The sequence below is a fragment of the Neophocaena asiaeorientalis genome, unplaced genomic scaffold (assembly GCF_003031525.2).
Source record: "Neophocaena asiaeorientalis asiaeorientalis breed wild unplaced genomic scaffold, Neophocaena_asiaeorientalis_V1.1 scaffold148, whole genome shotgun sequence".
In the NCBI taxonomy this organism is placed as follows: domain Eukaryota; kingdom Metazoa; phylum Chordata; class Mammalia; order Artiodactyla; family Phocoenidae; genus Neophocaena; species Neophocaena asiaeorientalis.
Genome location: NW_020174050.1, coordinates 5,797,998 through 5,811,445, shown reverse-complemented (window position 1 = coordinate 5,811,445; position 13,448 = coordinate 5,797,998). Strand labels below are relative to the sequence as shown.

At 39.5% G+C, this 13,448-nt stretch overlaps 1 protein-coding gene across 1 annotated transcript in view; it reads right to left on the bottom strand.

Annotated features, from left to right (window-relative positions):
* Positions 1 to 2,966, bottom strand: part of MRPL1 (mitochondrial ribosomal protein L1) — a 101,174-nt gene extending 98,208 nt beyond the window's left edge. The window contains exons 1-2 of the mRNA XM_024754139.1: positions 2,880 to 2,966; positions 2,444 to 2,629 (exon numbers count right to left, since the gene is read on the bottom strand). The gene's annotated coding sequence lies outside the window, so the exon portion shown is untranslated. The remainder of the gene's footprint in view (positions 1 to 2,443; positions 2,630 to 2,879) is intronic.
* Positions 2,967 to 13,448: the final 10,482 nt, after the last annotated feature.

Below are 13,448 nucleotides of genomic sequence, written 5' to 3'. Positions count from 1 at the left end.
AAGGGATCTTATAAGTCTAGCTACCTGTGCTACCAACAGAAAAAACATGGAGAGATCAGATTTACTCAGATAAAATATTAATTGCTAATTTGGAAAAGACACAGGTGGTCACTAGAACATCAAGTACTTTTTTTTTTTTGAGAAGTAATGAAACAATTCTGTAATAATGCAAATAAACATAAGTGTTTTCAGAACAAGTTGTACCTACACAGTGCTGCTATTAAACCATTTTGTTCAAAAAGACCTTACATAAGCCAGAAGTTTTTACTTGGATAAATCGCTTCTTTAAAGAGATATTTTCTTATTGAGTTATTTTATTTAAAAAAATGTTTTTCAGTATATGCCTCTTTCTCTTTCAGTTCCCTAAAAATGCAATGTTCAAAATCAGCTCTTTACTTTTTTTCTATACTTTCTCTTTCATAGAATTGTTTTCTTTTTTACTCTTAAACATTGCAATATCTGTCAAACATGAAAAAGTCCCATGAAATAATCTATCAAAATCAAGTTATTATTCTGTTGCAAACTTTGATCTACTATAAAACTACTTTTTAAAAATGGCTTAAGTGCTACTCTTTTGTTGTTGGAATGTCTTTGAATTGGAGTCTTATGAGGGAGTTTTAAAAATATCAGCAAAGACTTAATTTCTCAGCATTTGTACAGGGCCAACTATTTAAAAATTATTATTTCTTTCACGTCAATCTCCTTGCAAATGAGAAAAATAACAAGCTATTTTTTGATGATATGGTTATACTCATTAATATATGAAAATATTTCTTTCCTGTTTTCAGTGAGTCAATCTATTTTCTATGGTGTAAAGAGAACAACCCAGAGAGTAGAGATTATTTAAACTTAACCTGCATTCAACTGACCTTTTTATAATAAAATCCACTATTCTTAACTCTGAATGTCACAATTATAATTATTCAATGGATTGTGACGCATTTAGTACTTAAAATTTAAAGGCCAACAATGAACATGGCCTATATAAACATGAGCTTCAGGACCAGCAAACCGCACTGTTTATTCGTGCTTCTTTAACATCCACAGAGGCTCTCTCCTCCTTCCTCACCCCAGTCACTACGGCTACTCGGCCTGTGAGATTGGCAGGTACCACGTGGCTCAAGTGAAATTGCTAGCGCCATCAGCTTTATCCTCCTGGGCATCATTCTGACTATTAATTTTGTGTTACCTTTCATACTTTCGTTTCTGGTTTGTTCTCTGAGAATTTCCTGTTTATGGGTCTGTTTCCCCTACAACGGCTGTGAGCTACTTAAGAATAGGGACTACATATGCTTATTTTTGTGTCTCTGATGCTAAATACAATGTCTGGAATATAATACACCCTCCAGAGATGTTTGTTTATGGTATATGGATGAATAGCTAGGAATCTATATACCTACAGGTATTTGAAGAAGCTTAAATCTGGGAGGATATCCCATCATCTAATTTATATATTTCAGGTGTTTATTTTCCTCTTTTCTTCAACATTTGGTAGTATTTCTCCGTGGGGCAAGTGTTTCTGCGCCAAGGAGAAATGCCGTGGCAAGATGCCACTGGGGCAGGTTTCCTATTCTGGGCTCCTGCAGTGACTTGTTTGGCTTTGCTGCTTACAAAGCCAAAGGTGATTATTCATTATATGTGAGCCTAGAATCAAGATAGTTAGGAATAAGTGGGACTTCTTCTAGGATTATGGCCATTTTTGGGGAAACAAAGTAGCCTGCATTCTTCTATGTCTTGAGGGGCTCCAATTACTCACTTCCGGGTGACAATGATGAAAATGATGCAACTGTTCTTCTGGTGGACTCTTTCAATAACTTATCAGTTCTGGCTAAATGATGATTTGCATTTTTACCGCAACTTTCCCCCCCAAGAGATGAAGGCCTTTCACGTTCAATAATAGGGCCTAAGATTAACTGCAACCAACACCACGTGCTTGGTGTGCTAAACAACACCCCTGTGGGGAGGGGGTGGAAATCCTGCACACTGCTAATATACCCTTGACCAACACTGGTAAGTACGCAAGCCCGGGGCATGCGTTGGGAAAGAGATTATGCAAAACTGCAACAGCAGTATTCTGCCTCTAGAGCTGGTATAATTTGTTTTTGGACTGCTCGTGGTAAAAGCCGAAGCTGACCCACGAAAACAAAATTAAACCCCATAAACTTAAGATGTCAAGGCCACATTCGCCAAGTAAACATTACTATTCCTAGTTTACATTTTGTCGTTTTCATTCTGTAACTGGCACGGCCAAACAACTGTACTTCTACCGTGAGAGGGGAGTCTCAGAAAATAAACAGGACGGGATTATCGTAGAGCGTCACAGGTTCTTTTATGTACCCCTCGCTATGTAACTTACAGGCGTTACACGTTAAAAAAAAAAAAATTAAACCACTGAAGGTGTCAGGAAACATTTTCTTCCTTCAGGTCACTTCCTTCACCTCACCTGCCGTCCCATTCGCCACTCAGACCAGCGCTGGTCTTCGCGGTCAGGCCGCCTCCGGCGAGCGGGCAGTAAACAGCGCCAAGTCCGGGCACGAACACCGGGGGAGGCGGGATCACCAGTGTCTTCCCGCCACCCCCCATAGCTTTGCGGCTGTGGCTTTTTGATAACCTACCGGCCTCTCCGGCTCTGCTCGTCACTCAAGCCAAGAAAAGCGAGTAAGGAAACAGCAAGGGTAAAGGAGAAAATGGGTAAGAGAGCTGGCAGCCGCGCGCGCACGCGCACCACGACCAAACGCGACGCCCCGGGGGTGGGGCCAAGGCGCGACGCTGGAGCCCCGCCTCCTCCCCCTCACCCCACCCCTCCGCGCCTGGGAGTGACTGACTCTCGCCAGCCCCTCCACGTCAATCAACCCTCCTCCTTCTCGCACTCTCTGCACCTTCTTATTAATCTCAATACCGATAGCGCGCGGACGCCTCTCCCCCGGCCCTCGGGGGTGTGAACGTGTGTGAGCGGGAGCGGTGGCACCAAAAGCTGGCGTCTCTGTGCAGCAGCCTCGGCTCCAGCAGCAGCAGGCGCAGCAGCAACCCCCGCAGCGGCGGCAGCCCCGGCGCCAGGAGGCCAAGGCCAAGGCCAGGCTCTGTGCGGCTCTCCGAGTAATAGCCGCGGCTCCGGCGGCTGCGGGGGCGCAGCTTCCTCCAGCAGGGCCCTTCGCGTCGGCGGCCGCGGCCGCGGGGCCTCTCCTGCGCGCCCAGGGTTACCGTCCCCGAAGCCCGGCGGCGCGGCCCCCTCCCAGCCCCCCATCCGTCTCCTTCTCGCTCCCCTCAGCCGTCCTCCTCGCCGCCGCCTCTGCCGTTTCTCGGCGGTCCGGCCCGGCCCGCCCGCCCCGTCCGCCGTTCCCGGGGCCGCGGCAGGAAGCGCGCCGGCCTGCAGCGCGGCCTAACCGCCTCGGCGTCCGCCCGCCCGCCGGCCTGTCTCTCACCAGCCTCCCCGGACGCCTCCCGGGGCGCCGGGCCCGCGCGGGCCCAGGGCGCTGCCTAGGGCCTGGGCAGGTGAGGGTCGGAGGCGGGACGCACCGATTGCCGTCGCCTTGGCCGCCCCCACGTCTCCTGAGGAGAGGCGAAGGCATATTTCGGCGTTCCGACCGCAAGCTCTACCCCCTGGCCGGCGGTGGGACCCGAGGGAAAGTGAATCAAAGCAGTAAATCTCGAGAAGACGCGGTGTCGAGATCCCTTCTTTTCATCCTTTCCTTAAGGCTGTGTGGAGGGACTGAGTACATATTTTCAGCTCTTTTTTCGTTGCAAATACTTTTTCGTTGATAATACTTACGCATTTTTTTTTTAAAGATAAAATTTTTCTCGGAGGGGCGGGGGAAGAAATGGAAGCTGGCTTCCCTGCCCTATGGTGTTGGTAGGATTGGATGGATTTCGTGCATTTGAAATTGTTTTATCCTGCCTCCTAGGGGGAAAGGGGTGTACACGCCGAGCTGAGGAGGTCGGTGAGGAAGAGGAAGTTACTGGAGCTGTCATCCTCCTTAGCACAGCCGACTCTTCAGCTTAGGCTGTTTAGGTGCATTGTGTTCAGGGAGTTTAGCTGAGCCTTTTGTACACATGGGAAGCACAGTACTATATTTTAGGAGATACTACCTTATTGCCTCTAGTTATCTTAGTTGTCAGTCAAGATAGTCACGTATAAACAAGTTTTACCTCACAGTATCCGAAACCTAGATCAGGCAGCCTGTATGGTCTACTCCAAGTGTGTGCTCTTCGAAGGCTATTTTGAGAGTAGTTTAAGCAGAACGCAACTGTAGAGGTAAATCTGCTGTCAGTAGGCATACAGTGCATTTCAGAAACAAATATAAATGGTATTTGAATGATTATTTGCTCTTTACTTGATCTACTCCACCCTCTATTTGCGTCTAGTTAGCTCATCTAGCTAAAACCCTATGGATGAAGTCGTCATACAGATTCCATCCTTGCAGGCCATGCTCTGTGTAATGGTCAGAGATTGCTCCTTTCTGAACCTGGTCTCACAAAGAAATGTTTCCTGCTGTTCACTGGGAAGTGAGCAGAAGAGCAGGAGGGGTGGAGAGCTGTTTTCTATGAACAGTACTGGAAAAACAACACACGTTGTTCAGTGGAAAAAGGACTTGTTTTAGGGACCTCAAAACTCTGGCTATGCCACTTTTCTTGGCTGTTTTACCTTAGGCAAGGTACCTAATGTCTGTAAGTCTGTTTTCTCATAGGTAACAAGGGGATAAGACGTTTATAGTAAGGTTGTCCTGAGGATAAATTGAAAAAACATATGTTTGGCACATAATAGCTGCTTAGTTAAATACTAGTTCTTCCTCTTGCAGCCCTGACTGTAGGCACTGAAAAACATGTATAAGTACAAATACTTACTGGATTACTGAGAGAAATATTATGTCACCTTAAGTTAAAAATCAAGACAACAGAACATTTGAGTCCTTTGATATGCATAAAGTATATATAAACAATGTTAAATGTATTTTAGAAGTCCTTTTTCCTTGAACTGACTGTCATTAAAATAGCCTAGTGTACCAGTTTATAGAGACTATCTAGTCATACTTGATTTGTTTTCATATTTTCGAATAGGCCATCTTTCAGTTTCATTACTGTTTTTGTGAGTTCTTGCTATGTAGCCCTGGAAAAAATTGTTTAAGCTATATATAGCACATATATGTTCCAATACAGTCAAACATCAAAAAGGATCAAGGACCTAGAGTTTATTTATATAGATCCACAAACTATAAGTGCCACAGAATTGCTATATAATTGTTTTAGTTCATGTTGACTGATTCTGGAGAAAACAAAACAAAAACTTTTGGAATATTTTCCTGAGTGGAAGCAAAAATCTTCTATCAACTTTCAGTAATTTTCCATTTTTATTATTCTGTGTGGAGTGGTAAGTGGGCTGTTCATTTAATTTTAATTGTATTGTGCTGGAAATAATAATGGTATGGAGTTTAAGGTAAAGACAACAGAAAGGTTAAATAAAGCATTTTTTCTTTTTCTCTCTTTTTTTTTTTTTTGGGTGATGGCAGGGTGAAGATGATGTGGGAGGAGTTTCATTGGTTTAAGTTTGTAATGTCTCTGTTTACTAACACCAGGTTTCCTTAGGCCTTATATCATTATTATTTATATCAGCAATGTTAAGCTTAAAAAATAAACCTATTAAAGCACTAAAATTTCAACACATTTTTGAAGTATTTTTGTGAAGGATAGGAGGGAGAACTTTATTAGAATGCAAAATGTCATGGTTTTGTTAAAGTGTATCTGTTATGGGTGTATGTGCATTTACAGTGAACAGAATTATCTGCCATATGGTTATATTGAAAGGAAGAATTCTTAATTTAAAAACTATGTGGTAATTTTTAATACTTTAAAAACAATAAAATGGAAGTGAATTTTGCCCTTAACTAGGTATTTGGTAATTTTCATTAGACATTATGAACTATGGTATTTTAAAACACTTTGTAATTTTTTTTAAATTGTGAGAATTGAGGAGGACATTTTTCTGTAATAATCGTGAAAACAGGTGATACTGACATAATATGTTAAGATATGTGAAGAGTGAAATTTATTACTAACAGTGGACTCCTCTTGCTATCATTTTAAAGTAATTACAGTAAAATCAAGGTGGAAAATTGTTTAGGTTTTAAAATTTAATGTTACTTAAGTGGCCTTTTAAACAGTCTTTCCAAAATATCCCTTATAAATGTCTTTAATTAGGGGGAATTGAAATACTTAAGGTTTATGCATGTTTTACTTTGGGTAATGCTAATTAGGGTAATAAATATACTCCAGAATTTCAGTGGCTTAACACATGTAAGTTTGTATTTTGCTCACAGAACAGTCCAGTGCAGGTGCTCCTTGTTAGCAGGCTTGTGGCTTACCTCCATGTGGTAATTGAGGAACCCAGACGCCTTACATATTATGTCTCCACCATTCCCTGGAGCCTTGGAGCCCTGCCTGTTACCCACAGGACATTTCTTAAGAACCCCCAAAGACAAACATCTGCCCACATTTCATTGGTGATAATTTGTCACAGAGTCTTATTTGAATGCAAGGGGGATGGGAATGTAGTCCCTGGGTGGTGGACAACTTGGGGCATTTCATGATGTTATTTTAGATGGTAGCATATATTTGTGAAATTATGTCTGAAAGGTAAATTATAATACTAAAAATTGCTTTCCATCTTCAAAGCATAAAATTGTGTGAAGGGGTGGGGAGTAGTGGGAAGAGAAGGGAAGGAATAAGAGCCACAGGAGGAGAAGAAGGACATTTCTTCCAAGGTAGGTTTGAATGACAAGTAAACGTCAGCAGCTATTTAAAGATACAGATTTTACAAAGACCATTACAATTGGATTTTATAACCTTTAGTGGGTCTCTCCTTTGCCATCCAGTTATTGCTTGCCGTTGTGGTCTACTGGGTTCTGGCTGTTTGAGTTATTTCTCTTTGTACTTTGAAATCAGTTGACTTTGAATTTCCGTTTCTGAGGTATAGTTTCATGGGAAACATATTTTAAAATTTTCTTTTTTCTGTTGGGATAGAGCATTACTATTATTATTGTTTTAAAATATCATTTAGATGGACCTTACTGTGTTTTAGTGTTTTCTGTTGCTGTTTTTTGTAATTCTAAAGTCATTATAATTAATATTTGTGAGGCTTAACCCAGAAAGAACAATAAAATCATCAAGTAAACAACAAAGGCTCAATTATTAACTTGTGTTCATGTTTCATAATGAAAATACTACAACTTTCTTTGACCACCTGCACTAATACTGAACCATAATACATTAATTTTATTTCTGGACTTTAATTTTAATTGAATTGCAACTTACTCTTTTACTGCCTAGGATTATTGTAAAGTGAAACCTTAGCTCTGGGTATACTTTTATTTGTCTTTATTCTGAACAGTTTGGTTAGGAATCTGGGGAGTTTTATATATGTCTGTATTCTCCAAATGAAAGATTTTTGAGTAGTCTGGCTAACTTCTCCATGTTAAGTATTTCTAATGTTTTGCACTTTGAGCCTCTTCTGTACCCATTATTGTACTTCGTTCTAAAAAGAAAGTAGAAGAGACCCTTGTGAAGCTTATAGCTTATGAATAAGGTAAATAAAGCATATAATTTAGTTGTTTCAAAACAATAAATGAACAAGTGTGAGTCACTACAAACCGTTTGCAGACATTCTGTGAGGGAGTAACGTAAAATGGAATGGTGGGTGGGCCAGGGACTACTCAAAGTTGAGAGATTTGTTTTGGTAACAACTTTTTTGAGATATAATTCACTTATCATAGAAGTAGCCCATTTAAAAAATATCTCAGTAGTGTTTAGTATATTCACATTTGTGTAGCCTTCACCAAAATTTATAGAACATTTTAGTCACCTGAAATATAAATCCTGTATTCTTTTGAGTTATCACTCATTCTCCCATACCGCTAATTCTAGGCAATCGCTGATCTACTTGTATTTCCATATGAAATTTAGGGTTAGCTTAACAATTTCTGCAAAGAAGCCAGCTAGAATTTTGATAGGAATTGTGTTAAGTCTGTAGATAATTTGGGGAGCGTCACCATCTTGACAGTATTAAATGAGTCTTCCTATTTATGAATGTGGGATCTTCCCATATATTTAGATTTTTAATTTCTTTTGACAGTGTTTTGTAGTCTTCAAAGTTTTACACTTTTTTTGTTGCATTTACTCTTAAATATTTTATTCTTTTAGATGCTGTTGTAAATAGAACTGTTTTCTTAATTTCATTTTTGGGCTGCTCATTGCAAGTATGAAAAAATACAACTGACTTTCATGTATTGATCTTGTATTCTGCAACCTTGCTGAACTTGTTTATTAGTTCTAATAGTTTTTTAAATGAATTCCATCTGCTTTTCTGTATAACAAGGATCATGTCACCTGTAAATAAGTATAGTTTTTCTTCTTTTCCAATCTGGATGCATTTTATTTCATTTTCTTGCCTAATTGCCCTGGCTAAACATTGTTGAAAAGCAGTGTCAAGAGCAGATATTCTTGTCTTATTCCTGATCTTGGGGGGGGAAAGCATTCAGTCTTCCACTATTTGATATTAGCTAATGGGGTTTTCATAGATGCTGTTTATCAGGTTGAGGACGTTCCCTTCTGTTCTTAGTTTGTTGAGTGTTTTTATCATGAAGGGGTGTTAAGGTTGAGTTTTGAGGGAAATATGAAATATGAGTTAGAAAAGTGAAGATGCTAAGTCCAGTGAAACATGGCAGATAATGATGCTTAACTTGTTTGGGAAAGAGGGGCTAGCTTCCCCCCCTCTTTTTCCCTCTCCCTTCTTTTTTCTCTTCCCTATCCCTTTCATGACCTCTCATTGTCTTCCCATTAATCCCTATACACATTTGGAGGGCCCTTAATCCTTTACTGAAGATTTTCTGAATAATTTGGGTTTTTTGATCAGTGGAGAATATTGTTTCTTTTGAAAAACATTAATTAAAAACAGTGTGGAGAATTTTTTTTTTTTTTAGTTTGATAGCTAGGTTGGAGCGGGACACAGGAAGCAGAGAGAAACTAAATCGTAAATGAAGTACTAAATGTAGAGTTAAAAAGAAGGGAATAAACCTTTGTGATAAAAAATGTATGGTTAATGAAGAATTCCATGTTTACTTTGAACCTGGCTGTCACCTGACCTTTTTCCCAAAACATTTCAGCATCAGTGGTTTCACTTTTGTAAGTTTTCTGCATAGTTTTCTAAAAAGTTTAATAGATTTCTTAGGAAATTTTGCTCTGCAAGGTAAGGTTATGATGCATTTGATGTGGTGATTATCCTTCATTTACTTTTTGAAATTTTAATTACACAATTGCATGCAGCTGCATTCTGATTAGGTAATTTTAAAAAATTAATCATTTATTTTTGGTAGAGTTGGGTCTTTGTTGCTGTGTGTGGGCTTTCTCTAGTTGTGGCGAGTAGGGGCTACTCTTCGTTGCAGTGCACGGGCTTATCATTGCGATGGCTTCTCTTGTTGGGTAGCATGGGCTCTAGGTGTGCGGGCTTCAGTAGTTGTGGCTCACGGGCTCTAGAGTGCAGGCTCAGTAGTTGTGGCGCACAGGCTTAGTTGCTCCGTGGCATGTGGGATCTTCCCGGACCGGGACATGAACCCGTGTGCCCTGCATCGGCAGGCGGATTCTTAACCACTGCGCCACCAGGGAAGCCCCATGATTAGGTAATGTTAAAAAAAATATATTTCTGGGCTTCCCTGGTGGTGCAGTGGTTGAGAGTCCGCTTGCTGATGCAGGGAACACGGGTTCGTGCCCCGGTCCGGGTCTGGGAAGATCCCACATACCTCGGAGCAGCTGGGCCTGTGAGCCATGGCCGCTGAGCCTGCGCGTCCGGAGCCTGTGCTCCGCAACGGGAGAGGCCACAACAGTGAGAGGCCCGCGTACCGCAAAAAAAAAAAAAAAATTTCTGTGTTTCATGTTATGTCTCAGAAATCAAATAACTTTGGGTTTAGCCAAGAATCTTTCTGTTCACAAGGCAAAAATTGATAAGCAGTAACAGAATTTTTGTTTTGTATCCTCTTTTGTAGCAGGATTATTACTTTTCATTAATTTTTTTCAGTCTACTTTAAAATCTCATTATAGGTAAAAATTTATTTCTAATTTTTTGAAGAAATAAGTAGTTCACTTTGCTGTGTGAGAGACTCATCATTCATGCTGAATAGACAGACAGCTGGTAATTGTGGTCTTTCATATTGTTTTCCTTTATTAACAGTAGAAATTGGTGACGCAAAATAGAAGTTACAATACTTTATCTTTCTTAATAGTCATCTTTTGCAGAGAGAACCTCTCTCTGTAATCTTTAGTTTAGAATCTTTTTATTTTTCTCTCCCCAAATTACTTAGATTCCCTAAATGAGTAAAATAGTTCAGTTATATAATACCAGTTACAAATACTGATAAGAGAATAGAACTAAATTTAAGATATACCAACCTTAATGTCTTTCTATACACAGACTTTGCTGGGATCTTTACATATATATCCATAGCTCTTTGATCATAATGTTTATATTTAAACAAAACCAAAAAACTGACAAGGTATGTTCTGCTATAGGTTCATGTGTAGTGCAATCTGCTGCAAAATCTACATATAAATTCATGAAATAATATATTGTGAATTATGTACAGAATGATAACCCTGAAATAATAAGAATTTGAATCACCAAAAGTATATCTAACCTATTAATGAATATTTATTAAGCTTCTACTGGCTATAAACTGTTAAATTCAGGGTTCTGGGGAATAAAAAGAAGTTCAGAATATAGTCTTTTATACCAGGAAGTGGAACTAATATTTGTCAGACTACTGAGTACTAAGGACTGTGAAAGCCATCACCTTCCCTTTTAAATATGTAATCAAAATTAGTGTTCAGAAAAGTCCTATGAATTAGACAGTATGATTCTCATTCTCTAGCTGGTTAAGAATGTGAGTCTTTGATCCTTCACTTTCTAGCTCTTGGGAAACTTATTTAACTTCTCCATGCTTCAGTTTCCTCATCTGTAATAAGGAGATAGTAATTAATAATCCTTATCCTACAGGGTTGTTGGGAGGGTTAAATGAAGTAATGCCTGTAAAGTGCTTAAAACAGTATGTGGCACGTCTGAAGTAAAAAAGCAAAACAAAACTAAAAAACGCAATATATGTTAGCTGTACTGTTTCTTATTGTTAGGAGCCATACGAGTTAAATAACAAATCTTAAATATTGATAAAACTAATATTTAAAACGATCTGTTTGACTCCAAAATATTTACTCTTATACAACTTACACTTATAGGGGATTTAAGCCTGGATAAATAGCAAGCAAGTGAAGGCAGAATATGCTAAGTGACAAAGAACATTAAGTGCTGTACCGTATAGCAGAGTACATATGGGGTTGTAGCCTACAGCGATAAAGAGAGGAGGTGGAAGTTGATCTCACCTTTATAGTTAGGAGGAGGAAAGGAAAAGTTAATGGATTACTGCAGCATTCTCCTTGCTTGTTTCCCAACATCCATTATTGCTGCGTTAACTTCTGTTTCTTTGTAGGCATTGTCACCAGAGAAATCCTTTTAAAATTCTTTCAATATTGCTGAAATTCCCTACTTAAAATCCTTAATAATGTTACTGTTTTTTGGTTGCCTATTATGTGCTTAAGGGTAGGAGTTGGTAAGATTTTTATGTAAAGGGCCGTATAGTAAATGTTTTGGCCTTGTGGGTCATGTAAGATTTCTGTTCTATATTGTTGTTGTTGTTGTTTGTTAAATAAACAATCCTTTAAAAATGTAAAACCATTCATTGCTGGCAAACCCAGCTATAGTTTGCTGACCCTTGTGCTAGGAGATTTACATGAATTAACTTCTTCTTAGAATCCTGGCAAAGTTGATATTATTAATTCCTATTTTGTAGTTGAGGAAACTGAAGGTTAGAGAGGCAAATTTGATGAAAGTCACATAGCAAGTAAATGACACAAGAGATTGAATTCAGATTTAGGTCATGGGAATTCCTCAACTTGTATACTTCCCAGTGTATTGTGCTGCTGCTTATTGCTTTTAGAATAAAATGGAGCTTTCATAGCGTTATATGTAAGGTCCATCATGTTACTGGCCTCTTGTACCTTTCCAGTTTTATCATTTATTACTCCTCCTCCTTCAAACATATTCTCTAGCCTAGCCAACTGAGTGACTTAGATATAGCCTAGTTTGTGCTTTATACATGCCTACAATACCTTATACTCTACGACCTCACTGACTTTCTTAATAACTCACCTTAGATGCTCCCTACTCCAGGAAACCTTGCCTCACACTTCCAGTCTTTGCTTTATGCTTTTTCTCTGCGCTCCCCTAGCATCCTGTGCATTCCCCTTTTATGACATTTACCAGACTGTATTTTGTTTACCTGGTTTATGTCTCTGCTTTCTCGTTAGACTGAGATTTTTAAGGGCAGAGATATACTAAATGTTTAGTATATATTAGGGGCTTAGTAACTGTTTATTAAATGAATGAATGAATCAAATGGCATTGCAGATGGTAGAAATTACATCAGCAGATATGTAGTAGCAGAAAGGTATGAGTCTTTATTTTTGATAAAGGAGGCAAGAATATACAATGGAAAAAAGACAGCCTCTTCAGTAAGTGGTGCTGGGAAAACTGGACAGCTACATGTAAAAGAATGAAATTAGAACACTCCCTAATACCATATACAAAAATAAACTCAAAATGGATTAAAGACCTAAATGTAAGGCCAGATACTATAGAACATGAAACTTAAAATCTTTTGCACAGCAAAGGAAACTGTAAACAAGATGAAAAGGCAACTTTTCATGGGAGAAAATATTTGCAACTGAAGCAACTGACAAAGGATTAATCTCTAAAATTTACAAGCAGCTCATGCAGCTCAGTATCAAAGAAACAAACAACCCAATCCAAAACTAGGCAGAAAGAACAGGAATAAAGACGCAGATGTAGAGAATGGACTTGAGGACACGGGTAGGGGGAGGGGGAAGGGTAAGCTGGGACGAAGTGAGAGAGTGGGTGGACTTATATATACTACCAAATGTAAGATAGATAGCTAGTGGGAAGCAGCCGCATAGCACAGGGAGATCAGCTCAGTGTTTTGTGACCACCTAGAGGGGTGGGATAGGGAGGGTGGGAGGGAGATGCAAGAGGGAGGAGATACGGGGATGTATGTATATGTATAGCTGATTCACTTTGTTATAAAGCAGAAACTAACACACCATTGTGAAGCAGTTGTACTCCAGTAAAGATGCTTAGAAAAAAAAAAAAATGGGCAGAAGACTTAAATAGACATTTCCCCAAAGAAGATATACCGATGGCCACCAGACACATGAAAGGATGCTCAGCATCACTAATCATTAGAGAAATGCAAATCAAAACTACAGTGAGGTATCATCTCACACCAGTGAGAATGGCCATCATCAAAAATCTACAAACAGGGCTTCCCTGGTGGCGCAGT